Consider the following 26,905-nt stretch of genomic DNA (forward strand, 5'->3'; position numbering starts at 1 on the left):
AACGCATAGCCCTCGTCACATCAGACCAGCAGGCCGTTGACCAGTTGAGGGTGTCAGGCTCTTTCTCTACAGGGGACTGCAGTGAGGTATAATTTCTTCCTTCTCTTTTCTTCCTATATCCAAAGGAATACCATACACACCCTACTTTGAAAACCACTGCAGAGACAGTGCCATTAAAATGAGGAAAAAGACAAAGTGCCCTCAGCTCTATTAAGTAACACTATCCTAGAGCATCTACTTAATGCAGTAAGACATGAGCAAACTAAGAGAGAAGACCAAGAAGAAAAATTAAGTGATCAAAACCTGAAATGAAATACATACAAATTTGTAATCCATCTTTCATGGTCAAGGGGCATTCAAAGTTGGAAGTATAACTACAGAAATCACAAAGGAAAAGACTGAAAGCCTTGCCCCTATAAAAATATAAACATCTGAGCATCATAAACAGCATAAACAAAACTAAGAGGCAAACGGGGAGCACAAAGAGGACACGAATAGGTAAGTCACGAAACTGGAAAGACAAAGAACTAATAAAATATACGGAAACCACAGCAGATCTCCTAAGTAACCAAAGAAACACAATTTTTATGCTATCTGTTTTTTCACTTTAGGAGGGTTTTGTTTTTAAAGTATCTGTTTATTTGTTTATTTGGAGACTGTGTGCAAACAGGATGAGGGGCAGAGGGAGAGAGAGAATCTCAAGCAGACCCAGCACTGAGTGTGGAGCCTGACACAGGGCTTGATCCCAGCACCCTGAGATGATAACCTGAGCCAGAATCAGGAGCTGAACACCTAAACCAAAGAGCAACCACAGCGTCCCTATTTTCTTTTAATGTATTGGTGAGAATATAATAAGCTGGGTACTTTGTAGCCACTGAGACACCAGCTTGCAGGAAACAATTTGGCAATTATGTATCAAGAGTCCAAAGGCTAGTTCTCAGCCTTCGATCTAACCACGCTATTGTCTGAAACCGATCCTGAGATACGGTCAAAGATTCGAGCACCAAAAAATTGTATTGCATTATATTTTTTGTTATTTTTGTAGTTTTCTTTCGTTTTCAAAGATTCTTATTTATTACTTGACAGAGAGAGACAGCGAGAGAGCAGGGGAAGTGGGAGAGGGAGAAGCAGGCTTCCCTGCTGAGCAGGGAGCCCCATGTGGGGCTCGATCCCAGGACCCCAGGATCATGACCTGAGCTGAAGGCAGATGCTTAACGACTGGGCCACCCAGGCGCACGTTACATCATATTTTAAATGGACAAAGAAAGAAAGAAAGAAAAATAAGAAAAATCTAAAAGTATAGAAACCGATAAGCAACACAGATTCCTATCAGAGTATACTGCATATCAATGATGCCTACTAAAATTTCAATGACATTAGAAATCGTTACAATATGGTGTTTTAACTCTAAAAATAATTTCAAATAAATAAATAAATAGCATTTCAAGTAATAAAGGGACATACTTCTCTCTCCTAAAATCCTATTAAAACCCTGGTAGAAAAGAACCAAATGGAATATAGTCAGCAAAGCCCAGAACATAGAGGAAAGGGACCATCATCCTTAGTCCCAAAAAACTGGCTGAATGATTTTGCCCAACTTGATGGACAAGGTAGAGCGGAGCAAATCTGAGCTGAAAACATGATAAGAGGAAGGCAGAGGCAGAGAGGGGCTTGGTCAAAAACCAAGAGCATGTCAAGGTGGCAGGTACTAAGAGCTAGATGGACACAGGGTGGAACCAAGGTGACTGATTAAGACCCTTTACTTGGAAGAGCTGAGTGAGTCTCCCAGTCCAAGGAAAACGTTCTCTTGTAACAGTGAACTTCCTGGGGGCTGGGCGGGTTCCCCAGGGTAAGGCCCTCTTCCTCTGATATTTGCATGGGGACAGCCTGTGCAAGCTTTCCCGCTGTGACTGTTAAGCTGAATCCACACCCCACCCTGGAAAGGGCTGCAGCTGTAATGGCGAGTAGGGAACCCCAAGGGACTCCATTTTAGAAAGACATAGTCTCTCTCTGCCGTTTCTCTGCTAAGCCCCATCTACTCGTGCTCTACATTTCAACTTGCTTTTGAGTAAACCAAAGAAGCCATGTTCCTGCCCCAAGGGGGAAGCAAGAAATGGAATCATTCTGTGAGTTTCTTTCTGGGCACCCACACACCCAGAAACGTCTAAGAAGAACCAGACCCTGAGCTCTGGGGCATCAGCTTCGAACAAAGCTTGGAATGACAACTCTTACTCACCTGACCCTCACCTTGGATCAGACCCTGGGTTCCAAAGGAGCACGTAGTTTGGAGCCTTTCCGAAATAAACCCCCAACCCCAAGTGACAGGGAGACTCCGTCTGCTGTGCTCTTTCATTCGCGCCGGTCAGTAAACTCTGCCCTCACTTCCTGGCTTGTGTTTGATCGCTATCCTGTGCAAAGCCAACGACCCTCCCGGCTGGGCCCCCTCGGGGTCCCTGAAGTCTGCCTGCCTGTGTCATTGAGAGGAAGCCTGACTCCAACGGGCACTTCCATTCAGAAACGTCAGCCATGCCAAACAAGGGCTGCCCGGCCCTTGAAGACGATCGACATCCCCAGGAGCAGGGCAGCAAAGGTGACCCCAGAAATAGGAAGGATCACTCCAGAAAGAGAAGGCACCTTGGAAGAATTTTAGCATCACATCTGAGAAAGACCCGAGAAGCTGCTTCCAAAAAATGAACAATCTGAAATTAGGAGCCTGGGGAAGTGATAATTCTGATTAGGGAGGAAAAAAAAAAAGTCAATAGAACTGGAGGAGAAAATTACGGACACCACACAGAATATCGAAAACCAGAAAATGTCATTAGTGAACAGTAAGGATGAACGCAGAACGGCCACACCCACCCACTAAGCCGCTCAAGATGAGAGACCAGAAAGCCCGAAGGAAAGGAAATGAGAAAGACATTTCTGATGATACAAACCTTCAGACTGAAAAGACCGGCCGGGTAGGGTAGCTCAAACCTCCCAAAGAGCCCAAAACCTCATAAAGTTTCGGAACACAAGGAGAGACGGAGAAAGCTTGAGCAAAGAACAGGCGACTTCCTGACGAATGACGAAGATACAGGCACGAGACACAGTTCAGCGTCACCGGAAACCAGGTGACAACGGAAACCAGGTGACGACGGAGCCAGGAGCTCGAGTCTCGTGGGAAAAATGAATTTTTACGCAGGCAACATCCAGTCAAGAAAAGCACATAGAAAGTGTGCGATTCACAGACACTCCTAACAGGATCTCTTAACGAACGATGTCGGCAAAACTTACAAGCAGTCTGAGGGGGAGAGTACGGGTCCCGGCCCGTAGGTGACATCCCACAGGAAGGCCGCTGTGGGGGCAAACCGGATCCAGAACGCCCAGGGCAGGGGCTTTCCCCCACGGCTCTGTCCGGTGGGCGCCCCCTCACTCCTCTCTCCCTTCGATGGTGAGGGTTTTTTTAAGAAGCGGCCCAAGAGTAGTTTCTGCGTGGATTAGTATCATCATATCCTAAATACAAATTCTGCTCTTTTCCAGTCTGCAGTCAAAGCCGAATCACAGACATTCCAACTCCAGAAAGAGAACCGAGCATTCGTGTTCGAGACCGTGATCGTCTAATGACACAAGGGGCAGGGGACGGGGAATAAGGAGTGCGGGGTGCGGAGGCTCTCGTCTCTCCCAGGAGGAGGGCCAAAGGTCCTCGTTAAAGTTGATAATGAGATAAAGAGTTAAGTGTATGGGTTCAAGCGATGAAGCTGTTCAATTCGCAGATTTAAACATAAAAACGGGGCCAGCAGACACTGCAGGATCAGGCCAGGGAGGGCTGTAGGGCAGTGGGGTCTCCGGGTCCTTCACGGGAGATGGGAAGGTTCCAGTCCACGCGGGGAACTGAAACATGCAGAAGCGTTTCATTGGGAGCGACTTCCCACCGAGGGCTCGAACTACAGATGGCTCCAAGTAGAGGCCTCAGACGTGGCAGGTTTGGCTGATGGGGACACTAACCGTTTACTTGTGCCCACTTACACTGTGTTTTATTATCCTATTCCTGCACTACTTTTATAACACCAGGCCATTAAATTATATGGAGAGCATAATCACGACGATATAAATATAATTACTGGTCACATCCACATTCATAGGATGTTCATACACATTCATACGGATCGTGACCCATGCATGTTCCTATGTCCAGTCACAGAGAAGTGACTGGGGGGAGCCTGGTGGCTCAGTGGGTTAGGCCTCTGCCTTCGGCTCAGGTCATGATCCTGGGGTCCTGGGATCAAGCCCCGCATCGGGCTCTCTGCTCAGCGGGGAGCCTGCTTCCTCCTCTCTCTCTGCCTCTCCACCTGATTGTGATCTCTTTCTCTCAGTCAAATAAATAAAAGCTTTTTTTTTAAAAAAGTGATTGGCAGGACATCAAGCGAGATGTAAATGCTCGTTATTGCTGAGCGACGAGTCACTGTAACTGTATTGTTTGTTTGAACCTTCCACACTCAGTACCACAGATCTACCTCATTTTTACAGCTAGGAAGAAACTAACACGATTTTACAAACAGAAGAGGCTGCGTTTCCTCCACGTTGGGGGCAGAGAGGTAGGACCACCGGAGCTAAAGGCAGACAAAGGCTGCTTCGAGGCCAGGGGTCAGGTGGCTGCAGCCATCGTGCAGGAGCACAGCTGTGTCTGCAACCACAGGCCTCGGAAGATGCGCCCTGGCCGGCAGACACGAGGGTCCCGTGGTACCCAGCCGTGCTGACCACACAGATGGACGTTGCTTCCACCAACTTGGATGCTGAGTGGAAATGCCTCCCTGAGATTCTCCAAGGACCGAGGACACACGGGTCATTAGATGAACCTGCCTGCTGGAAGGAAGTCCACGCCGGCGTCCTCGGAACGCTCAGGCTCTACCTGCCAACAGAGATGATTTTGGCAGAGGATTTTGAGTTGTCCTTTCTGAAAGCAATTAGACAAAAAGTTCAGCTGCTTTTTCCAGGTTCCTCCTTCAGGCTTTTTTAACTAATAAGTTGAATACGAGAGGATTTAATTTTAATAAATTTTTATGGCTCTGCCTTTGAGATCCACCCGAAGGGTTTCTTGCTAACCCTTCCAGACGCATCTCGTCTGCTGGCTGCTCACACATCCAGACTCCCTCCTGCAAAGGAGGGGCTCTCGTGGTCTCCCAAAGACAGTGGGTCTGTGGGAAGTCACGGCACACGGTACCCAACCTTGACCGTGCCGGGTTCTCCGGGATGACACTTTGAATCCCTCGCTGGCTGTCCTAGGCTGCTCCTAGACGGGGCAGCTGAATCAACAGCCGAGAGACTTCTTTTCTCAGTTACAGAAACTCAAAGTCCAAGACCAGAGTGCCGGTGTGGCCGGTTTCCGGTGGGCGCTCTCTCCCCGGCGGCAGAGGCTGCTTTCCGTAGCCTCACACAGTGAGAAAGGAGAGGAGGCAGCGAGCTCTCCAGTGTGTCTTCTGATCAGGGAGGGCATTAACCCCGTGACAAAGCCTCTACCCCAGGATCTCCACTAAACCGGATCCTCTTCCTAAGGCCCCACCTCCAGATCCCAACGCGGTGGGGGTGCAGGTTCAACAGGCGAATTCTGGAAGGGACACAGTTCAGCTGTGGGCAGATACGGATGAGGAGGGACAAAACCAAGCAGAGTCTGAAAGTCTCTTGCTTTTTGGTCTTTGCTGAGGCTTGAACTGGCCCTATATTAGCCGGAAGAGCCGACGGTAAGAGATTCATAGAGAAAGGTACTGCACCCCTGGAGAGTCAGCCTCGTTTGCACCAATTTACATAAAATGAAAAGCATGCAAATGAGATTCATTCAATCCATCATTCAGACGGAAACTAGTCTGAAATTCACCTATTATTTCAGAGTTGACAGCATGAGAATATTTGGAAATAAGACACAGCGCTGAGGACAAGGACTTCATTTTTCCCCTGAGATGTCTTCTCGTTTCTGCATAAATCTAAGGGCACCCGGGGGAAAGCTGAAGCTCATCTAGCCACGGGGGAGGTCAGTTCGGCCGTTCAGTTGTTTGCGTGGTTGGGACTTAGGGCATCTCTATGCTGGGATCCAGATGGTATTAGAGCAGAAGTCACCAGTATGTCCTCAAAAGAGGCACAAACTATCAGGATAAGAGTCTCACAGATTAAGTAAAATCCGGCCCATGCGCCTGAGAACTATGCACAACCCGGACAGACAGAGTGACTTCCACAAGCAAGCCGCCTCGTGGAGCTTGGTCCAGGTGACGTGGGGACGGTGACCCTGGGCAGACTTCTCACCTGCAGGCCAGACACCAGTGCTCTGCAGAATGCCACACCCCAGACAGGGCACAGCACCGGGAAAGTCACAAACAGGACACAAGGTCACCCCAACAGCTAGACAGAAGACAGAACGCGAGACGGCGGTCACCACGGGGACATCTGCTGCCAAGAGAAGGGTCCCTGCGGACAGAAGCAAAAGGCAGAGCCCAAAAATAAGCACAAGCTAAAATGGTGAGTTTACCAGGAAGACATCCTGGAGGCCTCTTGGTCAGTCTCTAACCTTCAAAAGACGCCATGATGGAGAGGAAACTGCTAGAAGAATGAGAAGCTTTTCTATGCTCCAGAGACATTAAAAACAGACTACAAGCAGACTATGAGCTCCTTGGACACCGCGCTCTCCAGCATCAGGCCCTTTGTCCGCATATGAGGGCTCAAAAATGTGTATGGAACTTATGTGTGCATGAATGAATGATACGAAAGAGCTTGTCTTCCTGAAAACCACCACGACGGAGCGGACACGAGCTCCCCGGGGGCTCCCGCCTTCCCACAGTAAACCTGGAACACAACACACCTCCAGGGCCAGTGAGAGCAGAAGAGTCAAATTTAGGAGCAAGACCGCTCATGGAGCCACAATGATGCTAGAAGTTTCTCTGGAGACCACGTCCATCTGGCATGAAACTACCAAAGGAAGATGGCTCAGAATAGGTCGTGCATGGAAACAGTGCCCCTGTTTCGAGGAGCAGGGAATTCTACAAACAACGTTGTGTAATACCTCAGCGGTAGCCGGGGAGGTCCGATTACTTTTACCCCCGTTTACAGACGAGGAATTCAGTACGTGCCCCAAGCTGCACAGTAGTAAATGGTAGAGTAAGGGTCAAACCTAAGTGGTCAGGCTCCAGAGACACCTCTCCAGAGGCTGTCCCCGGGACAGGCGGACAGCAACCACCCAAAGCACTCGTCATCCCAGAAATACGGACCCGGGCTGCTGGGTTCATCTTTCTGGAGCCGCAGCACGAGGCAGGACCTCAGCTCCAGCAAACACTCACGCGAGTCCGCATGTAAGTAAACGGTCTGGAGGCCACAGTGAGGCTCGAAAGGGTCCAAGACACGGAGGCATGGAGGCTTCTCCTCTGACAAAGCAAAAGGTCCAGGCAAGGTAACGTGGGAGCATAAAAGGGACGAGAGAAAACAGGGGAGGTGGGGAGCGTTCGCGGGGAGGTCCAGGAGCACCGGCGCGGGCGCCGGGATGAGGGCAGCGAAGCCACCGTCAGGAGCCCTTGGCTGAGGGCATCGGAGGGAAGCGGACAGATCGCAAGGGGCGGGCAGGGAAGGACACCGAGAGGCAAAACAAACACGAGTGCGAGGCTCCCCACTGTGCGCTCACCTCTTCTGTCCCCAGCCAGCCCGGGAGAGCAGCCCTGGACCGCGTCCCGCACTGCATCCGAAGCCAGAGAGGTACGAAAGCCAACCTAATCTCGTCATCTTCCCTCCGCTGTCCCCTGAAATGACCTCACTCACCGGGTCCGGGGAGCTGCTCTGAGCCGGAATGAGCAGCTTCGCCTGTGCTGCAGCTTCGCCTGTGCTTCTGCTTGGAGGCTGCGGGGCGGGGGGGTTCAGACCGGAGCCCGAGGAAAGCAGCAGATGCCCATCGAGGGGCTGGCGCTTCCGGGAGCGCACCTGCCGGCCCTCCCTGCCCTCCCCGGCCTGTGGGCATCTCCCGTTGTGCCCCACACACCCCCCTCATGTCATCATTCCCTGATGCTAAGCGTGGTCCTTCCTCCGCGTCCAGCTCTCCTCGCTCAGGGAGGTGGTCTCTCCCCGGCCTCTAGACCCGAAACAGAACGGCAGCCGAGCGGATGGGCGACCCTGCTGAACAGACCCCTGAGCCTGGGCCGGCAGGAGTCAAAACCCTAGACAACGCAACCTTCCTAGTCTCAGTTTTCCCACCAATAAAATGGGCGTCAGGAGGATTTGCCTCACGGAGCAGTCATGAGCCTTCACTAGGGTTACCCGGGAAATCCTTGCACAAAGCCCAGCCCGTGGAAAGCAAAGCACCCAGCTCCTGGCGGTCAGGAGTTGAGGACCCACGGCCGTGGCCCCGGTACGGCAGCATCCGTGGGGAAGGAGGGTCCGGGCGGGGAGGGGAGGGCAGGGCACAGAGTGTGACCTCAGGCGCTCTCAGCGACTTCACCCTGCGTCACTTCACACGGTCCCTTGGGTAGTCGCCAACTGGGCTGGCGACGGGGCCCTCTCGTGCATCTGGTGACTTCGGCACAGACGCACAACAGCAAGCTGTGAAGTTTCAGAAGCGGCCGAGAGGAAGCCTGGAGATGCTTGTGAAAGAACAAACATGGGCTACCTATGTTTTTAAGAGGGTGGGGTGACCTGTAACGATCTGGACGCCGTAGCAAGGCCCAGACTATCAAGAAGCATGGGGATGACCCATGGACATAGGAAAGATCCCAGAGACGTGCCCAGGACAGCCGTGAGTGAACAGGGAAGAAGCGAAACCAAGGATGACAACGCATCCCGCCACAAGGCAGCCGTGCTAGCCCCATGAGGTCCGTTCGCAGGCAGGGAGACTCTGGTCCCGATGAGTCAGGCCCGTGTTGTTTTGTTTTTCGCTTTCTGACCCGGCTTGGACCCACCAAGGGTTCCCGGGGACACATGGCACGGAGCCACGCGGAAGATGTGGGGACAGAAAACAGGGTTACGAGTGAGCCAAGACCGCCCCATTCCTGATTTTTTTTTTCTTCTTGGCAATATATCCTTTCTGAAATATAACTTTGGAAAAGATGCCTCCGGCTTAGAAAATTCCAGAAGGACGAGAACGTCAAAGGGAAAAAAAAAATGACACAGCATCATTAAGAAGAAATGGTTTTGACAAGTTGGAAGCCCTGGGACGTCTGGACAGGCAGGACCAGGAAGGTCGTAATTCTCTTCCCATTAAAACAAAAAACAAAAATTGGTACCTTAAAAATATAAGAAAGAAAAAGGGAAAATTTTCCCTTTTGTGGATTTTTTCCAAGTTATTAATAATGAAGCCAGGGCAGCACTGGAAACAGAAGAAATGCAGTAGAGAAGCCGAATTAACAGACGAGAAGTTGGGCCCGAGGGAGTGCGGCGACTCGGTGGGTAACGAAATCGCGTCTCTAAACCCGTGGGTGGATTGTTCCAGAAGTCGTATGGGAAAACCTGAAATTCATTTGCAAAATGTAACAATAACATTAATAGTAGACAGACTTAAACATTTAATGACAAAAATACATATTTTATTAGACTTCTGGTAAGACTGGCAAATCCGTCTCGCTGGTGTAGGGTCTCCCCTTTCCAAGACGCTGCTGAGATAAGACAGACTGAGGGCAGGCAGGACGTGGGTCCTCTGAAAGCCACAAGGACAAAGAGGAGGAGCGGCGAGGGAGAGGCAGAAGTCACACAGCAGAGGGGGAAGCTCCTGCCTCAGCAGATGAAGGTTAGGACAAATTCGGAGCTCAGCCTGGGTCTGCACACAAGGAAGGGGGCAGCCGGTCGGGGCCGGAGCACTGAGAGGCACATGCTGGCCGTGGCTGGTGCCTCCGGGGGCCCGGGGCCGGGCAGACAGAGAGCCAGCTGGTCAACCTCGGCGGAAATGCGTGAGAGGGAGAAGAATCAATGAAACAAGATGGGATCGGGAGGGAGACAGACCGGGAGGGAGACAAACCATAAGAGACTCTTAATCTCACAAAACAAACTGAGGGTTGTTGGGGGTAGGGGGGTGTGGAGAGGGTGGTGGGTCATGGACACGGGGGAGGGTATGTGATATGGTGAGTGCTGTGAACTGTGTAAGACTGATGATTCACAGACCTGCTGCACCCCTGGGGCTAATAATACATTCTATGTTAATAAAAATTTTAAAAAAAGAAATGAGTAGGAAGCCATACCAGACCCTGAGGGGCAGACGTGGGGGCCCATCTAGGCACAGAACTGCCCCCCCACCCCGACCCCATGGCAGGCTTCCAGGACCTCTGCTCCACGGCACACCTCCCCAGGACGGCAAGGGACTCTGTGAGAAGCCACTGAACGCTATTCGACTTAAGCTATGCACAACACACGACAGTAATAAAAAGTGGGTTTTTAAATTTACAAGATAAATTTAAAATTTAGAAGTAAATATGTAGTCTCGAGGACGAGGAAGAGTTTTTGAAGCTTGACCCCAAACTTAAATATTTAAAGGGAGGGGGGACCTGAGTGACACAGTCGGTTAAGGGTTGGACTCTTGGTTTGGGCTCAGGCCATGATCTCAGGATCCTGGGATCAAGCCCACGTCGGGCTCCCCGCTTAGCCTGGAGTCTGCCTGAGTTTCTCTCTCTCTCTCTCTCTCTCTCTGCCCCTCCCTCACTTGCACACGCATGCACGCTCTCTATCAAATAAATCAATCTTCAGAAAAAGAGGGAGAGTAAAACATGTAATTACATATACTTCCGAGCAAGAAGTTAAAAAGTAACACAAAACAGCAAACATGGAAAATGTTGCAACATGTAATAAACAAAACGTAGTATTCTTTCTATCAGTGTGCCTACGAGTCATTAAAAAAAAAAAAGATCACCTCGGTAGAAAAACGGACATAAAACATCAATACGCAATGTGCAAAAGCAAACAAGAAAATCAAACGGCTACTAAGTATAGGGGAAATGTGCATGTTTGCTTACGATCCCAGGAATCCGGGATGGGACAATGGGACGCGATCGGGCTACCACATTTCAGAAACCAACCAATGCCGACAGGTGAGAATGTGTCACAATGAGCCTTTTCACAGGTCCCAGCCAGAAAGGGGATGGAACCAGCTTGAGGAAGGGGACTCGAGTTCTCGACGTGGTCATTCCGCTTTTAAGAACTTACCCTTCAAGATACTTCTGGGGGCGCCTGGGTGACTCAGTTAAGTATCCGACTCTTGGTTTCTGCTCACGTCACGATCTCATGGTCGTGAGACTGAGCCTGTGGCAGACTCCGTGCTGGCCTTGGAGGCTGCTTAGGATTCTCTCTCTCTCTCTCTCTCTCTCTCTCTCCCCCTCTCCCCGGACCTGCTCTCTCTCTCTCAAAAGAAAAATGCTACCAAATGTGCAGTATTTTTCAATAGTAAAGTCAAAGTCAGAAATGCCAATTTGTGTCCACTTGTGGAATAGCATGAACTCCTGAAAAATGACGGGGCAGGAGCCGATGTGACTGTCTGGAGGGACAGCGCAGCTTATTGAGCTAAGAAATGGCTCATGCGACGGTGTCGACAAACAACCCCTTCTAATAAGCCGGGGGATGCCTTAAGCACCCACGACACCCCCAGGAAAGCACACACGATACAAACTGGGAGCTTCTGCCCCAAGCTGGGATCCACGGTTCTCTCAGCTTTTGTGGGACAAAGAGTCCATTTTCTGTTCTATTTGCTTACTTTTTAGTGTTTGGCTACAGATCTTTTGCTTTGGTACTTAACCTGTGCATAGGACAAAGCGGTGGCCGGACGGCAGAGGTTCTCTCCTCTGGAAAGCCCTGTGGGGTGGCAGAGTCTCTGTCCCCACCGCCCCACGGGGCAGTAGATTTCCGCGCGTCTCTGAAGGCAGGCGGGCTGGACCGAGACGGACGCCACGGCTGTTTTTCACCACCACTTGCTCTGCCTGGTCGGCTCGTGCGGGGACTGCGGACGGCCAGCCCCCGGCAGGATGGGACAGCCAGGTGGCAAACTCCGGGGAGAGCTGATGCCACAGGGCGGGCCCTTGGGCGGCCGGGCCGAGCCAGGGAGCCCCCACCGGTTCGAAAGCAGCTCTGAGGGACAGGAGGCTGGGCCGAGCGGGAGGCAAACCTTCCAGGCCTCCGGGAAAGGCTTCAGGTCCCCTCCCTCCCAGAGGCAACCCCAGTTTACCAGTCCTGGCAAATGCCGGAGCCCAAAGGGCTTCCTCCGAGTGAAATGGACCATGGGTGCCTGTGTTAGGAAGACAGAAAAAGAAGGGTCACCTGCAGGGCACCCGGGGGGGCTCTGTCATGGGCTTTCGGGTCACGTCGTGAGCCCAGGGTCCTGGGATCGAGCCCCGCGTGGGGCTCCCTGCTCGGCAGGAAGCCTGCTTCTCCCTCTCCCCCTCCCCCTGCTTATGTTCCCTCTCTCTCTGCTTCTCTCGGTCAAATCAATCAATAAAATCTTTTTTAAAAATAATAATAATAATGGTAACCTGCCACACCCTTGCAGAAAAATGCTCTGCAGGGCTCAGGGGCTCAAACTCTGCTTCGGGGTGATTTGCATTATAATGCCTGACCCGCTGGCAGGGATTTCCGACGGAGCTTTCCTGTGGCTGTGCCGTCCAGCCAGGTTTTCTCAGCTCTCACCTCCGTCTGCCAATTACCTAATGAGCTGGAAGCTTCCGTCCAATGCAGAAGGGGCGCCCTATTGAAGAGGACCTTTGATTAAAATCAAATCATTAGATTTTTAATGCAATTAATGACTCCTTTATTCGTCTGGTCCAATGTTCCCAAACAGTCCCTTTAAGGACCGCCTTCCCAGCACGTTTACTTAGTTGACTCTCCTGCTTCTCCAAAGAATTCAAGACCTCGCTCATTTAACTCCCACCCCGCCCCCACCGGCCACCTCCCCAGAAGCGTGTGAGCGATCCTCGAATTTGATGTTAGAGCCAATAACCGCACAGCCAGGGAGGACGGCCCGTTGTCGCCGGGAGAACCACCTGCAGACCAGCCGGGCCGGGCTGCCTGCACCCACGCCTGGGGCGGAAGATCAGAGGCCGGAATGCAGCTAGATGCTCCCAGTCCTGTCCTCCCATCACACCGAAGAGGCACCTCTAAACAGGTGAGAGGCAAAGCGCGGTGCCAAGAGACGTGGAGAAACCACACACATGTACGCACACGTGTGCACACACCACCAAGCCCCTTAAAAGGGCTTAAACGCAGACAGGGAAGAAGGAACTGGAAGTCGGCGCACGGCAGGTCTGGTCGCTCGCTGGGAGGGCGCCTCCCTTTCGTTCACCCTCCCAGGACTCCAGTTCCAAACGCGGTCCCCAGCCCAAGGGGGTGAGCAGAAGAGGCCGTGCGCGGGTGTGTGTGAACGCCAACACCACGGAAGCTGGGGACGTCCCACTCTGCGGGGCCCGCGGGTGGCAGAAGCAGCAGGGGCCGAGACGCAGAGGTCCGACATCTGGCCAAGCTTGACCACAGGGGTCGATGCCCAAGGACAGCAAAGTCACTCCGGAGCCAAAACCTCCACGTCAGGGAGACGCAGCCGGACCCCAGGGGCGTCACTGACCGGTCTTTCCTGCGGATGGGCCGCTGGGAGCTCGCGCAAGTCCTGGTCAGAACAAGACAGCAGGAGTGGGGTCCGAAGATCGGACTGACCCCGCAATAAATCCCAGGGGGACTGGGGGACCGGAGACGACGTGAGGCTTCCTCCTCTGAGTGTCTGTGGGGCCAGGGGCTCCTGGTGGAGAACACTGTGTGTTTGGGAGCGAACGGTGCACTCTGTTGGGGACAAGTTGCGTCGGCCAGCCCCGTGTACCCTGCCACTTGAGGGTACAGGGAAACATGGAGACAGAAAAGTGTTATGGGCTCAAACGTGTCTGTCCCCAAATTCAGAGGCTGATGCCTCAGAATGGGACCCTACTTGGTGACAGGCTTTAAAGAGGTCATTGGGTTAAAAGAAGGTCCTTCAGGTGGGCCCTAATCCCATGGGACAGAGTCTTTACAAGAACAGGAAGCGGGGACACAGGCACCCACAAAGGACGGTCAGGCGGAGACAGAAGACAGCCGCCCCCAAGCCAAGGGAGGAGGCCTGGCACAGAGCCCCCGTCACAGCCCTCGGAGGGAACCGACCCTCTGACAGCGAGGTCGTGGGCTTCCAGCCTCCCCGACTGTGAAAAAATAAACTCCTCTGGCTTAACCCACCGGGTCTGAGGTGCTTTGTTATGGAAGCCCCAGCACAACACACACACACAGGAAGGGGAGAGTCCAGAAATGAAGTCAGGAGAGCTCCTTCTGGGGGACGCTCCAGGAGGAAAGGGGAGGTTGACGGGGTCAAACGTTTCCCAGCACGAGAATGAGTCCACGTGGTTAGGTCTTAAAATGAGGCTATGAGTGACCTTTAAAAGCCAAGTTCAGGGGCGCCTGGGTGGCTCAGTGGGTTAAAGCCTCTGCCTTCGGCTCAGGTCATGATCCCAGCATCCTGGGATCGAGCCCCACAGTGCGTCAGGCTCTCTGCTTAACCGGGGTCCTGCTTCCCTCCCCCAGGCCGCCTCTCTGCTTACTTGTGATCTCTGTCAAATAAATAAATAAAATCTTTTTTAAAAAAGGTTGGGGGGGATCTGGGGGGTCTGGGCCGGCTGGGATTTCATCACGGCATCACCGGGAGGATGGATGGTTTCAGGTTTCCTTTGTCTGAGCTGAGCGGAAACCAGAAAGCGCTCAGGGGACAACGTCAGACGAAGGCTGGTGAGTACAAGCAGGTGGCGGGAGACACGGGGTCGCTGTGACACGGGGTCGGCCAGCAGCAAAGGGTGAAGGGGCTGGGTGAGAACGAGGCGGAAAGCGGGGGCAGCAGGGGCAGGTCCTCCTTGTCCGAAGCTCTGCGGTACAGACAGGGAGGGATACAGGGAGGCAGTGGGGTCAAGCCAAGCCTTGGGGGGACCTGGGCTTGTGGGCGAAGGGAAGGAGAAGAAATCCACCCGATCAGCCCAGGGCTCAGCCGTGGCTGAACAACATACATTTTTAATGGCCTCAGGTTAGCCAACCGAGAACTGAAGAAGCGAATGTCTGGTTTTATTCAAGGTCCAGGGCTGCCAAGTGAAGACGCAAAGAGGTCAGGAAGGTCGAGCGAGGGAGGGCTCCTGGGAGTTCACGGTGGAGACAAGACCCAGGGCTCGGAGCAAGGCTGAAGACCTCTCAAGAGACCATCGTCCCGGGTCGCACGTCAGGAAGAGGCGGTTGGACAGTTATCCTAAGCCGCTGGCCAAGACCTGGCCGCCCTTTGTTTATCACAGCCCGGCCGCACTCAGACCCGTCGTCGGCGGTTGCCTCCGGCTCCAACCGCAGGGGTGAAGAACTAAGCCGCAAGTACTTGCTACCTGCCCCTTTACAGAAAAGTCTGCCAGGCCCTGAAGGGAACGGACGGTAGCGTGAAAATCAGGTGGCCAGGCCAGGCGAGCAGGGCAGGAGCGAGAGCCAAGGCCAAGCCAAGCTGAAAACCCACACGACGGGCAAGGCTGGGAGAGATCGGAACCACCAGGCTGTCCCCGCCCACGGGGAGCAGAGCCATCGGGGCACAGTTCAAAGCAAGGCGGAGACCCTAAAAGTCTAGTGCAAAGAGCAGGCTTGACGTGAGGGAAAAGGCAGGGGTTCCGTCCGTCCGCCAGGGGCAGAGCCCCCGCTAGAAGCCCACCCTGCAGGCTCAGGAGGTACATCACCAGGAACAAGGTGGTGAGCTTGAGGCAGAGACCGCAGCGTGGACTCTACGGGCGCCACCGAAGAGCCAAACGAAGTCCAGGCTGTGGCAAACGTGGGCGGAGGTACAGTCCCTAAGCCCAGCGCAGATGACCTGAGACTCAGTGTCCACACGGGTGCCCGAGGACACTCCGACCCCACCAACTGGCTGTGGATTCTCTTGCTTGTGAACGAGGGTTTGCCCGCACGTGGCCTCATCCGAGGACACATCTACAGACAGCCAGGACCGCCACGACCACCGCCAGCTCCAGCAGGGCCGAGCCCGGCGGTGCAAGGGAGGGGGCACCCACGGGAGGCTCAGAGCCTGTTCCAAGAGGCAAAGGTCGGAAGCAGAATACGTCTGAGAATGTTCTGGAGAAGTTTCCCACAGCCCCCGGCACACCGGGACAAAGAGAAGGAGAGAAGCCAGAGAGCCCCGCGGCTCAACCACGCGGCTCCTGGAGAATTCGTGACCATCCACGAGGCGCTCGGCTTCGCCGGGGTCTGCTGTCCTCAGCCGCACAAACAAGCAATGGCGAAAAGGACTACGGGAGCTCACACGTGACGTACTCCGAGAGGAAGACTTACATAACCATTAGCTATAATTATACTGATTCAACCCTTATGCTAATTTCCACGCGCCCCTCCGTCTCCTCCTCTGTGGAAAGGCGGGATCTTCTAGGGCAAAACACGCACAAGCCAGAGGGGGCCGAGTCCAGTTCAGTCCGAGCTCCTCGGCCACGGTCTTCACCCAAAGGCCACGGACGACGCGTCAAGCAATGGGCAGGAAACCGTCCCCGTCAACACCGACATGCTAACACAGGTGTCTCAATTAGAAAAAGCAGGGAAAAAAGGATCCAACAAAATATATTAGTCATCTGAACCCGTCACGGCTGGGTGAGGAGTGCCAGGAACAGCCATTACGAACCATCCTTACGGGTTTTACAGATTCACCATGACATCCAGAAACCCGTGTGTCCAGGATGTTCTTTATTTGTTCCAACGACGGGAGGGAAATATTTGGGGTAAAAACGGTAAACGTAACTATTTTCCAAGAAGTAGGGCGGCCTGCACCGGCGTCCCACCTGGGGAAAGGCAGTGGAGCATCTGTCGCGGCGGCAGCTCAAGCCGCAGACGCGGAGACCTTCGTCGCGGACGTGGGCGGGGGAGGGAAGGATGGAAAATCACAGGTGCGCTCGGCCCACGTCTCTCGACTCTCCGGTGCCTTTACTATGACTGTATCTACAGTCTTCCTGGATGCCTCTGTCCTGTGATGCCCCTGCCCTGCGAGCGGCATTGGGGTGGTGGGGAGGGGAGGGGCGGGGGTCGCGGTCCCCAAGCCTCGCCCTACCCTTCTGGTCTCAAGTCCACAGCAGCCCTGGCCTGACCATCTGGGACTCAGGACAGATCACGGTGGGTCTCAGAGCCCCCCCCCCCTCCAACCACCGAGTGGGTTAGACTAGAAGATGCCTAAGGTCCCCGCCAGCTCTCCCAGCTCTGACTCGGACTCTAGAAACGCTGGCCAGGGACAAGCCAGCGCAAGTCATCTGTAATCGTGACGCCAACTTTCAACTTTCATCTCCGGGACTGGAGCGGCAACGCGTTCCCGTTCAGAGATGGGCCTTGAATGAATGCTCAGTCGCTCTAGTCTTTCTAAGAATGTGTAAAGACGGCATCAGGGTGCAGGGTCCGGGCCTCCTCCAGCCCTGCCCTGAGTGAACCGAGGACGCTGTGACATCGTGGAAAAGCAATATTCCAGAAGCCCTCCCTGTGAGCCAAGCGAGTCAGGAACTCGACTCTTGTCCCGGGGTGTGGCCCAGCCGGGGGGCCCAGAGGCGGAAACAGCACCAGCGGCTCCAGGGCAGCGGCCGGTGGGACACGCCGAATAGCTGAGGGGATGGAGAGGTGCAGAGGCCCCGTCACCAAACCAGCCAGAGCAGTGTAAGGTGCAACACAGGGAACAGTCGACAATCTTGTCCCGACCTGGTATGGGAGATCACTAGACCTACGAGGCGATCATCGTGTCCACAAATACCGAACCACCATGTCGCACACCTGAAACTCATCTACTCTACATCAATCCTGAATCGGTAAAAAGGAAAGAGGAAGGAAGAAGACGGACGGACGGACGGACGAAGAGAGGGAGGGAGAGGCGGGCGCTGACTTTCCCGAGGCTCCCGGGGGACTCCAGCGCAGGGACGACGGAGAGACGCTGAACGAAATCCTCCATTTGAGGCTCTAAAACTCCAACCCAGGCCGGCCAGCCTCGCTCTGGAAGCTCTGTGTCGCCTCTCCCAAGACCACAGCAGAGTCACCCGCGGGCCAGAATTCTCCTGGTGGTCACGATTCCCCACCAGGACCTGCCCCTGGCAGTTACGCTCCCGTGTGCGCGTCCGCCCCGCGGCCCGGAGCTGCCGGACGGAGCCGTGACCCCGTCCCACAAAGGGCTACCGGCCGGCACCAGCTCGCGCGCGCGCTCTCTCATGCTGACCGCAGGGCTCCAAATCAGAGGACAGAACTCTCTCTTTCAGCAACACGTTCCATACAGAGACCTCCAAGCCCATGACCTACTCCCCCAGCAGGGCCAGACACTAAAAGTGAGGGGCCCAGGAGAGCCCCGGCTCCAGCATCAGACGGAGTCGTCTGCAGCGCTGGTGCCGACCTGAGGCCGACAGAGCTCGGATGCGGCCCCTCAGCAGGGTCGCCCGCATCCCGCCGTCCCTCATTTGTAAACAGATGATTCCTGCCTACTGCCCGCTGCCTCCGGAGGCTGCGCGGGTTCTGTTGCGGGCTCCGAAAGCGGCATTTCTCCGGGCGCAGGAAGCGCGGAGCGCCAGCAGGCACTGGGGCAGAAGGCAGCAGCTGAACTTGGGTCGAGCAGAGCCTGGAAGGTCAGTGTCCACGTCCCTAAGTCGGGGGCCGGGTCAGAGAGCCCCCGGCCTGCACCTGCTACCACCAAGTGTCTCATGAAGTAGGGGATCCGGGGCAACCCAGAAAACAGACCTGAAGACACAATCCTCATGGACCCCTCTGCCGCTTACATCCACGCGTCTGCCCCCCAAAAGTGATCTACCTAAAGCGACTACACAAAGTCAGGCCCTGATCTTTCTGGCAGAGTCTGTCTGTGTCAGGCAAGGGACGGTGGAGATTTTAGCTGCTTGGTCACGGGCCTCCAGGGGTGGGGACTGCCTGCCACAACACCCCAACCCGGGAGCCGGGGCACACGGCCGAACCTGAAGACGTCATCTCATCTGTAAAACGGGGGCAGCGCTAACCGTCCGAGCCGGCGGCGCTGAGGGAGCACTCCACCAGCCCCAGTCACGTCCCGCTGCATCCGGAAGGGGCTTCTGCGTCTGTGCCCCAAAGTGAGCCATCACCATAGACCAGATTAAATCACAGAGCAGCAGGGTTTTAGGAACAGGCAGTAGGAAGGCCGGAGTCTGAAATGCTACATCCACGTGCGGTGCAGATGTCGGGAGCTTTCTTACCGGACTACGGAGAGGTTCACACGGTGATGAGGCCTGTTATCAGCACACAGACAGAGGACTCCACAGGACGAATCAACAGCTCAGGAGCCCTCCCAGTGTTCCTCAGGTTCCGAGCGCTCTCCGAGTTCGGGGGTTTGCCAAAATAAATTCATTTTCTGACAACCCGGGGCCACCGCAGAGCGCAGGGACCTGGGTGGGGCTGGGCTGGGGGAATCGAGGGAGCCCACGGCACTTGCGCTCCCGAGCCTTGGTTCTGCTGTGAGGAGACAGCCAGGGTCCCTGCCCCCTCTTCCACCGCAGGGGTCCATCCCGTGACAATCATTCTCCTCTGGGCACCCAGTTCCCCCTCCTCTTCAGCAAGAAAGGACGTGTTTAATTACGGTAAGGACGGGGAGGACAGTAATTCTGTTGACTCGCGGGAGGCTCCGATCCCACTGTTTGGTGGCGTCGACACGGAGTCTGGGGCTGCTCACTCAGGGCACATCGGCCCCCACACCGAGGCCGCACCGTGAGACCACGCAGGTGCACGGCCCTCCCCGGATGCATCCCGGACGGCCCTCAGGAACACGCCGTGGGCTGTTCTTTCTTCTCCTGTGTTTGGGGGATAATACTCTGCTGTAATAAATATGTCACCAAAATAATTAGTGAGGCTCCACCATTTGCACTGCTAAGTTTTCACAAGGGCCAACTTTTGTTAATGAGAAAAGCACAAGTGGTTTGCAATCATGATACCAAGTCTTGGGCGCCGGTACCGGAGCAATAATGTTTCAAGGCTCGGAGATGAACTTTTAATGAATATTTAATTGCTCTATTCTTTATACGTATAAAGTATGCTTTCGGGGTACACTCTGAATACCTAAAAGGCAAGACTCGGTTTCTCTTAGCGGAGTCATGTATTGGAGTTCCCCTAATGATTTTGTTGCAAAGGGAAAAAATGTCATCTAGGTTTCCAGCTCTACAGGAAGGAGTTCTGGAGAGTAATCTGCAAAGGGCTATTTGTTGCAGCAATATTCCAAAATCCTTCAGAGCAAAATATAGATAGAGGTTCTCTGAAACACACAGAAAAAAAATAATCTAACAGTATATGTATGGAAATGTTAGTGGTCTGGGGAAGGAGGTGCTTTCACTTTTTTTTTTTTTTTTTAAGATTTTATGTATTTATTTGACAGAGAGAAATCACAAGTAGGCAGAGAGGCAGGCAGAGAGAGAGAGAGAGGAGGAAGCAGGCTCCCTGCTGAGCAGAGAGCCCGATGCGGGACTCGATCCCAGGACCCTGAGATCATGACTTGAGCCGAAGGCAGAGGCCTAACCCACTGAGCCACCCAGGTGCCCCTGCTTTCACTTTTTTACGTAACATTTCTGTGTTGCTTTAATTTCTTATTTAAATAAAAAATGGTGTGCTTTCATCACTAAAAAATTTTTTTAAGCATAAAACAAAGAGCCTCCGTTTGGACAGCCGGTGCAAAGTAAACATCCTAATTTCTGTCCCAACCAGGACCGTGGGCTTGGACATTCACGTTTCCAGAAACGAAATGGAAGGGAAAAGTGGGGAGCTGGTGGAGGTTCACAACACCCCATTCTAGGCACATGTGGCCTGCCGTGTCCACGTTTTAAAAGAATGTTTTCCTGATTATAAGAGAAATGTCTGCTCATTTTCAAGAGCACAACCCTCATTTGCAATGCCAACACCTCTGGACAGCCGTGTGCACACACGGTGTCTACTTCTCCCATTATTCTATACCATGTTTTTAAACAAAACTGAAATCATACTAGAGATGTGGTTTTGGCTGAACCCACAATTAACTGGTACAGTAGAAACCACTAAATTAAGGTCACCAAGGCATTTTCTCTCCATCTGTTACTCCTAAACACGACATTTTTGTTTTACACTCTGATGGATAAAAACTCGCTTTATTGTACCAAGATAGTGCGTACAGAAGGCACAGCTGCCAGGGTGATCTTTTGAAAACATAAATTAAATGATGCGACTCTCCCATTTTAAAACCCTCCGGCGGCTCCCATCCAACTCAGTATAAAACCACACTCCACAAAATAACTTCCCAGGCTCCCCACGAACTAGCCCCTGATTCTCCGAACTCCTCTCCTGCCACACTAGCCTCCTTCCTGCTCTTCTAAGGCACCTGACTTGTTCCTACCTCAGAACCTTTGCACCGGCACTCCCACCGCCAGAAGTTCTTCTCCAGATCATTCCCAACTGACCCAGCTTAAATACGGCTCTTCAGTGAGGACTCTGTTGGCCACCCAGTACGAACCGGCCCCTCCACCTGTCTCGACCAGATCATCAACCTCTGCCGCCTAGGTCTACCTTTCAGTGCGAGCTACGCCGGTAGAATAGGAGAGTACCATGTTCCTCAGTCCCTGAACCAGAGACGCTCCATAAATCTTGGTTGAATGAATGAAAATGTTTTCCAAGTCTCCAGATTTGTGGGGCACGAGATAAAGTAACCTACTTAAACAGGCCTTATTCACAGCAGAACTGCCCCTTAATGAGACTTTTTAAAATAGGTCACCACCTTCTCCTGCAGCCTGGTCGTGGACAGCTGCCCACAGCACTGCCGGTGGGAGAACAAGGGAGTTATTTTGTCTTGGCCCGATCTTCGTTTTGCTTATCCAGACTGTCACCTACACCAGAAACCCAGTGGCCACACTAGACCCTTTCCGCTCCTACGCCTACATCAATTCATCAGTAAGTCCTGCCGACTCTCCCTCCTAGAGAGATGTCCGGTATCCATGCCACACACGGTTCCAGCTTCCTTCCAGAAAACTCGCTTGCCCCATCCCAATGACCTACCCAAAGCTCTGCTCATTGGACACTTTCTCTTAGCATCTGGAAGTCAGCGGAATACTGGGCTGACGCAGATGATGAGGATAAATATGGTGGGTAGATCTGGAGATTACTTACTCCCATAGTATCGCCTAAGAGGAACCAGAAGATACCTCCTGCCACCGAGGTCCCCGCAGCCCCCCAATGCCTACCCGTCCGGTCTCTGGCTCTTCAGCCCGCTGAGTCCCATCACCACCGCCAGTACAAGCGCTTTGTTTGCTTCAGGGTTTAGTCACAGTTGTTTCTGTCGCCTCGCTGGGGTCTACGCCTCTGGTCTCCTCCTTGGCGGATCCATTCTCCGCGAGGCCCCCAACCACACCTACCTAACACTCGAATCTGACCACACGGCGTGCCCCCGGTGGAGAAAAGCTGAGCCCCTGGTCCAGACCAACCTCTTCTCTTGCCACTCCCTGCCTCTACCTTTCCACTCCAGGAACTGCAAAGCCCAGGCTGCGGTCTCAGCCCCCGGCCCCTGCTCACCCGACTTGCTCGGCACGGGGAGCCCCGTTCAAGGCTGGCCACTTCGTGCTCAACCGTTAAGCTCAGCTCAGACAGCACTTGCACGCTGGGCTAGGTGCCTCCCGGCCCTGCTCCCAAGTGTGCAGCCCCAACCCACGGTCTGCCTTCCCCACTCAACGGTGAATGTTTGGAGGACAGGCACAGTGTCATATGCATCTCTATATCGGTAACCACAGAAGAGGCACGGAATGCATTTTAACAACACCAAAAAAAAAAAAAAAAAAAAAAAAAACCTAACAAGATGTTAAGTGATTAAAATTGTAATTCACTCGAAAACCCCAGGTGGGATGCAACAATGTGTTTTCAGCTTCTGCCTTTCTACCGGTGTTCAGAGCGACCCTCAAATGGAGCCCGCGGAGATCAGCCAGTCCATGCCCTGCCCATCTTCAGCAAGGTTTCACAGCTGGAGGGGATGCACGTTGTTGGAAAAGGCGACAAGGCTATTGCCAGGGACACTTCCTGATGGCTCCCCATCAGCAGAAGACATTGTAGACATCGAAGATATCAGTTTAAGCCTCGAGGAAAGGGCAAGGAAGCCGCCTACCCCACACCAGTGAGCACAGACAGGGAATGTGCAAACAAAGCGGCAGCTGCCAATAATCAAATCAGCCTCGCCTGCAGCTCCAGCGTGGGCACACGGGGAGAGAGGGCCTCCCCCTCCCCGGACCCCCCTGCCTGAGCTTCCTCACCCGCCTGGAGTGAGGGTCCAGAGGCTGACCCCGATTCGCTCATCCAACACAGGGCGCCCACTCTGGGGCTGACGCCAAACAAGGTCCGGAAGGTCAGAGTCACCGAAACACCCTCTTCGGCTCCTACACAGTCGTGTGGAAAGATCCCTGGGCTTAGAATCAGGAACCCCAGCCTTTTCCCCCACCAGTGGCATCAGCCTCAGGAAAGTGACTTACATCCCTCGGCATCGGTTTCCAAAAAGGAAAACCAAGGATAACATGAGCTCAAAGGTGGAAAAGTGTCCGGTACCAGGCTGGGCCCCAGAAAGCTGGGGGAAGAGGGTCTCTCCAAAGACCCTCTCCCGTGTCCCAAGTCCCACCAGAGCCAGAGAAGTCCTCGCAATGGGAGCACCAGCGCCCCCCTTCTGCCACCCAGTAAGCACCGCAGGGGCCGCCAGAGCGGGGGCCGGCAAAGCGGGAACTGCAGCCCCCCACGCGAGGCTCAGGGGCCAGCTCACACATACCTCTCCCCGGCTGCTGGGGAGCACACCTTCCCCGCACACCGTCCCCGCCAGGCCGCCTGCTACGGAAAATACAGCTCAAGACTGGGGCCCAGACCTGCCCCATAGTGTTTAAGCCCTGATCAGGGGCCTCCCGCTGTGCTGATAAATGTTCGACTCCACCAAGCAGCTGCCACACATAACTGCACCCTCCCCCCTTCCCTCCCCTGCCCTCCCCTTCCCTGCACCTCGTATAGAGAAGAAGGAGTTGTGTGTCTCCGTCAAGCCTTGCCTATCCTTTTCTCCACAGAACCAGCTGAATTAAATTACTTTCTTTCTAAAAAGCCCTTATTCGGCGCCCTAGCTAAAGGCCTGATTACTGGCAAGAGCGTTCAGAGTTCAGAGAAAGGTGATCTTGATGAACGATTCTAAGAAGATTTAGCGCTCCTCCAATAAAAGATCCTAGGGATTGTGTTACCCGCCTGTTTTGTTTTCATTACTCCACTCGGATACATCCAGCAACCAACCCCAGTGCTGCAGACCCGCTGCTCGGCAAACAGAGCTGCTCCCCAAGCAGTCAGTGCCACGAAAACCCACAGGTCTGCAGTGAACTCAGAAAGAGGGGGGGCACGCTGGCGGGCTCCCCACCAGGCAGGCCTCGGGGGAGCACAGCCCAGGGCATCTGCGGGGCACTCGCAGCCGCCAACAACAGCCCAAGAGGCCAGCAAAGTTCTGCAGCTCCAGGAACGAATCCTAACCCAGGTGTCACCGCCAAGGTCTGAACTGCCACCTTAGATTTAGGTCAGAGCCTCAGATAAACCAGCGGCGGGTAGAGCCAACACACCCTTCCGCCCCGCAAAGATGGACTAAAACCCACCAGCCGGGGAGGAGCTGGAGTTCGCTTCCATTTAAAAAAAAAAAAAGTGTTGCTCTAGCCTCAAGACAGTTTCACACCAAAAGGCTTTAAAACCCTTTCCAAAGCTTGGATGCCTGAATTGAAAAAGAGTTTATCTTTTTGACCCGAGGCCAGCAGTTAAAGCTGCAGGACAAGGCAATCTTAAGAGCCAGGAGTTTTCCCGTTTGCACAAATGCTGTGTGTCAGGACATCCAAGGGGCAGAAATCGACCCATTCTTCCTGGAGAAGGTCACCTCCACTCCCTTCTCCGGCGAATGCCATCAGCACTTCCGCGGGCACGACCCCACAGGGCCACACGCAGCACCCCGCGCTGGTCCCCGAGCCCGGGAAAGTCTCCTGGTCTGCGGGAAAACAGGCTCGGGGCCTGGGGGTGGCGCCCGGTCTGTCTCCGCACCCACCGAGCCGCCGGCGCACCGCCACCCGGGTTAAGGGCTCCGAACCACTGGCAGGGAAGGCGCCTTCTCCACACACGCCTCCTCGAAGCAGAAAGAGCAGCGGGAAATGCTGCCGCGGTGGGGGCAGAGGGCGCACGTGGCCGGCGCCCAGGAGGCAAGACGCAGCCCCGGGTCCCCGCCCGGCGGCACCATCCCACCGGGGTCAGGCGTCCCCCGCTCGCCCCCGCCCCGGGGCCCGCCCCAGAACTACCTGCTGCCGCCCGGGCGCCCTCAGGCCAAGTCTGAGGAAGTTCACTCCCCGTCGCGCCAGTCCGGGGAGGCTGGGGCCCCGCGTCCACCCGGGTGCCCGGGACAGCCGGAGCCCGCCCCTGCCCGGGCGCCCGAGCCAGCGCGCGGCCGAGGGCCCGGGGGGCAGCCGAGCAGCGGCCAGGGGCCAGGCCGGGCTCCCGAGGCCTCCCCGGCGATCCCCGCGGCCCGCGGACCTTCCCGGCCGTGCGCCTAGGAGGGCGAGCAGCCCGCGCGGGGCCCGGAGGCGGAGGGGATCCTGCGTCCCGCCTCCCCGGATCGCCATGACTCCGGCTTCCCGGGGACCTGCCAGCCGCCCTGCCCTCCCACCTGGGCTGCGGTGCGGCGCCCGCTCCTCCCTCCCTCCCCGGCGGCCGGGGGCGCGCAGCCTGGCAGCCCCCCGCGCCGCGGACTCCGCAGCCCGCGCAGTCCGGGACCCCCGAGCGGGACAGCCGCGGCCCTGCCCGGCCCCACGCCCCCGGGGCGCGCGGGCCTCCGGCGGCCACCCCAGGGGCGGGCCGGGGGGCTCCGGGGGGCCCCTGGCCCGCCCCGGTACCCTCTGCCCGCGCCAACAGGTACGGGAGGCGTTGTCCGCGGCGGCCGGCCGCGCGCTCCCGGCAGGGGCTCGGGGCAGGGTTTCGGGGCAGCGGGGGAGGCGCGAGGACCCGGGGGAGAGGCGGGGGCGGGGGCGGGGGCGGGGGGCGCGGGGGGCGAGGGCGGGCGCGGCGGCACTCACCTCTGGCTGGGCCGGGGCCGGCCGCGCGGGCCCGCCGCCCCGAAGCCGGGGTTCCGAGGCGCCTCGGCGCGGCGCGGGGGGCTTCCTCCGAGGCCCGCAGGGAGGGGGCGGCGCGGCTGCTCCCCCGGCGCTCACACCCCCAGCCGGCGGCCGCGTCCCCGCGCCGGCATCCTCGCTGCCGCCGGCTCCCACGGCGCCCCGGGCCGCTCCCCAAGCGCGCGCCGGGCCGGCGCGAGCCCCTCGTCGGCTCGGAGCGCGATCCGGGCACGCTCCTCCCCGTCCTTGTCCTCCGCTCCCGTCTGGGGACGCGTGCCCCGCACCCCGGCACGGCGCGCGGCTCTACCCCTCCCGCTGCCGCCGGCCGTGCGGAGCCCCGGCGCGCGGGCTCAGCCCATGTGCGCGGCCGCCTCGCTGCGCCCCGGAGCCCAGTGGCCGAGGCCCCGCCGGAGTTGCGCGCCCCAGAAACTCCATGCGGCTCCGGCCTCCTCCCCGGCTCCTCCCCGGCGGGCGCCCCGGGGCCTAGAGGCCGCCCGCAGCGCCGCGCCCGCTCCGCCCTCGCCCGCGCCGGGAGCCGGGGTTCGGGGCTCGCCTCGGACGCCCGCGCCCCGGCTGCTCCGAGGGACCGGGCGCCCCCGCCCCCGCGCCTGCGCCGCGCCAATGGCTCCCTCGGTTTCCAGGCAGCGCAACCTGAGGAACGCCTCGGCGCGCGCGCTCACACTCGCGCACACACGCGCGCCCCGCACACACACACGCGCGGGGGGCGAGCCGGCGCTCGGCACACGGTCCTCCTCCCGGCCCTCCGCGAGCGGCTGCCCACGTTAACTCCGGCAAACCGCCTTTCTCCGCATTGGACA

The 26,905-nt window shown here is 55.7% G+C and overlaps 1 protein-coding gene across 5 annotated transcripts in view; it reads right to left on the reverse strand.

Moving 5' to 3' along the window:
* The window catches only part of CALN1 (calneuron 1), a 486,412-nt gene that overhangs the window by 365,221 nt on the left and 94,286 nt on the right, over positions 1–26,905 (reverse strand). Inside the window, exon 1 of one of the 5 annotated variants that reach the window (XM_059414744.1) lies at positions 26,052–26,628. The exons of 2 other annotated variants lie outside the window; for them this stretch is intronic. The gene's annotated coding sequence lies outside the window, so the exon portion shown is untranslated. Of the gene's footprint in view, positions 1–7,642; positions 7,718–25,280; positions 25,403–26,051; positions 26,629–26,905 lie in introns of those variants that run through there. 2 more of the 5 variants (XM_059414745.1, XM_059414743.1) reach the window with 2 other exon arrangements.

The sequence above is a fragment of the Mustela nigripes genome, chromosome 11, assembly GCF_022355385.1.
Source record: "Mustela nigripes isolate SB6536 chromosome 11, MUSNIG.SB6536, whole genome shotgun sequence".
In the NCBI taxonomy this organism is placed as follows: Eukaryota; Metazoa; Chordata; class Mammalia; order Carnivora; family Mustelidae; genus Mustela; species Mustela nigripes.